The sequence below is a fragment of the Micromys minutus genome (assembly GCF_963924665.1).
Source record: "Micromys minutus genome assembly, chromosome: 12".
Taxonomy (NCBI): domain Eukaryota; kingdom Metazoa; phylum Chordata; class Mammalia; order Rodentia; family Muridae; genus Micromys; species Micromys minutus.
In genome coordinates, this window is record NC_137981.1 from 34307862 (window position 1) to 34311408 (window position 3547).

A 3547-nucleotide genomic window follows, 5' to 3' on the forward strand; every position below is an offset into this window, starting at 1 on the left:
TCCTATGGCAGCCTTCAGCAAACCCCTCAGCACACTGCTGAGCCTGTGACATCAAAGGTTCTTGCTCTCTAGCTCCTGACATCTCTCTCAGGAAATATACCTCTTAAAGATGGGAATGGAATTGTTAGACAGACACCATTCCACTTGCAGCCGATTACTGGGAAAATGCTTAAGGTCGAGCAAGAGGGTCTTGGTGACCGTATCCAGTTTTGGTAGTGCTTGGTAACACCTTCAAGTTCTTCCTCGGGCTATCAAGATAATTCAAATCCCACAAACACTGCTGGTTGTGCTGCTTCTGGGAATGTAGATTGATCGTCTGTGTTTCTCTAGATTGGGACCAGGAATGCAGAGCTGGGTTCCACAAGCTTGCAGGGCAGATGAGCAAGAGGCAAACTGGCTGGGAGAATCAATGGGAGCAGACCTCCCTCAGTTCCTTCTGACCATCTGCGCTGCTGCAGGGAAGGAGGGGCTGCTGGGAACATCCCGAGGAGACACAGCAGTGTTAGTCTTCTGCTGTGAGCCCTTGTCCCCCCACTTCCTTGCAGTCCTCGAACTCAAGCTTCTCAACACAAGTCCCAAAAGTCCCTTTAAAAAAAGGCTACATTCTTTTAATTATTTTTAATTAGGTTTTTACCCCTTGACTGCAGTTTCCCCTTCCACCTCTCCCCCAGACCTGCTCCATGCACCCCTCCTCCCTTCTCTTCAGAAAAAAAACAGGGCTCCCAGGTATGTCTACCAAACATGGCATAGTAAGGCGCAGTGAGACTAGGCACCTCCCCTTGTATTAAGGTTGGAAAGGTAACCCAGTATGAGGACAAAGATTCCAAAAGCCAACTAAAGTGTCAGAGACAGCCCCACTGTCACTGCTAGGAGTCCCACAAGAAGACCAAGCTACACAACTGTAACATATATGTAGAGGACTGAGGTCAGACACATGTAGGCACGCCGATCGTTGGTTCAGTCTCTGTGAGTACCTATGAGTCCAGGTTAGTTGGTTTTGTGGGTTTTCTTGTGGTGTCCTTAGGAAGAGGGGGGTCCTTTTGGGTTTGAATGTTGTTTAGCCACACATCTCTGCATCTTCCTGCAAGATCCTAGCAACAGCAGTAACCTGGCAAGCAAAAATATCTCCACGCACGGCCAGTTGAGAACCATTGCTCTGGTGATGCTCTGATGGAGTGGCCAGGTGTGTTGCTTGACAGTTTAGCCTTTACTCTTGGTCCTTCTACCACACATAGTTTCTTCCTTCCTGTCCTTTGTCAGAGAAGTCTCACCTGCTTTCCACTGAGACTTTCTCTCCTGGAACCCATCCCTTTCATGTCCTCTCTGGCTGATGTTCTCTCTGGACCTTTGCTTCACTCCACCTCAACATCCACAAGGAGGTTGACCTGAAGCCTCAACTAATGAATCTGTTTTGAGCTTCCAAGGATCCAGGTCAAAACTTCACTCTAGCAAGCATCCCCAGGGACCAATTCGGTACATGGCATATAGCTATCCCCAGGTGGCATTTCTTAATTGGTCCCGAACAGGAGCTCTACATAGCTAAAAGCAGACTGGAACATGTGCTCTCTGAAGGGCTGGCACATCCTGGCTACTTAAAATGGTTGAATATAAACCAGCCTCAATTTCTCTGAACTGATCAGAAAAAACAAAAACAAACAAACAAACAAACAAAAAAACCCTAAACCAAACCAAAACAAAAAACCCCAAACAAAAAACCCCCAAAACCAAAAGGCCTGGGGCTAGAAAGATGCCTTGGTGGGGAAAGTACTTACAGCACACACAGGAAGACCTGAAGCTGGATCTCTAGCATTCGTGTGGAAATTGAGCATCAGAATCAGACATCTGTAACCCCAGGGCTCAAGGGTGGGCAGAAAAAAGCAGATCCTAGGGGCTTACTCTTCAGACAGTCTAGCAAAAATGCTGTGTTCCAAATTTACTGAGAGACCTTGCCTCAAAAAACAAAACAAAACAAAATAAAAACAAAACAAAACAAAATAAAAACAAAACAAAAAAACCCCAAACCCCTTCTTTACCAAAAGTCATTACTTTGTGAGCAATTTAAAATATTATTTAAAATGTTTGAACAGAGGCACCTTACATGAATGGATGCTGTTCCTCCCAATGGCTTAAGGTTATTAAATAAAAATTCCAGTAGCAGGTGTGGTGTGTCTCCTTATAAGCTGTTGGTTAGGAAGGCTCCAAAGGCCCCTAAAACATTACAGTGTCCTGAGTTGCCACCATAGATTGAACATGAGACCCTGTTGCTTGAGAGACCACACACTGTGGGTTACAAGCCAATAAACTGAGGTGGATCTCAGTTGGGCATTTTCTGCTTGTTGGCAAGTTTTTCTAGTGCCAGAAGGCACTATACACAGCTACAGATAGAAGAAAGTCATCAGTTATGCCTAACTACAGACCACATGAACTCCAGTAATAACTAGCCTGGGAAGATGTACTACCATGGGGGGGGTGGTGGTAACTACCTGATTTCTGATTAGACTGCAGTTCACGCTGCAGGAGAAACGTCACACCTGGTCTGAAAGCCTGGTCAAGAGCTCAATGGCTGGCGGCCAGGTCATAGATTCTAGAAGAGAACCTACTGAGTGTTATCAAACTGCCTTCTAGATACTTAGATTTACAGCCATAGATGGATGCTGATCTCAGCCTTCATCAGAGAAGTGTTCCTTGTGCAGTGGGTGGTGGTTAATGCAGAGACTCACGACTGGTCAGAGTGCAAGAGTAAGTGTTTGCTGAGTGCTCGCCCCCAGTGCTAAAGAGAACATGAATCTCCACTCAAGGACCATTGTAGAAGAGCGCAGAAAAGATGTAGGAGCCAGAGGATGGCTCAGAGTGCTTCAGAGCAACACCTTCTGACCATATGGCAACTGCACTCACGAACCCACTGCAGCTATGGTTACTTTCAACAGGATTTGCCTAAGACGAGGCACATTGCCATTTCACCATGGATGGGGGAGGAGCTTCTGGGGCCCCATCCTTCACCGACAGGAACTATGGACTTTAATGGGAGTTGGGGGAGAGAGTGTCATCTTCTTCAGTAGTGTAGATACTGGTAAGATTTCAGTGTTCCAGGAAATAGCTCATGTGCTCATGCAAGCAGCCATAACGGAACCCAGGAGAGTTAAAAAAGTTACAGGATTTCAGAACAGACATCTTGTTGGGGAAAGAAGATTTCAGTAGAAGAGAAGGGGAAGAGAAAGGAAGGTAGGGAGTAAAAATGACCAAAGTTCAATGCATGCATGAAATAGTATAAAAATTACACACACACACAAACACACACACACACACACACACACACACACACACACATACACACATGTTAAATGAAAGGTTATTGGCTATCAAGTTCTTGTTCCAAAAATTTTAATGACTAAGAAGTAAGGTGGTGAGTTTTCTCCACATACTGCAGTGACACAAGCTTGTCATTAACTTATTAACTTGTACGTATCTTGAGAACTCACTCTAATGAAGTCCTGAGTTTGATACTTGCAGAAAGAATGCATCATTTGAAGGGGAATAAAACAATTGT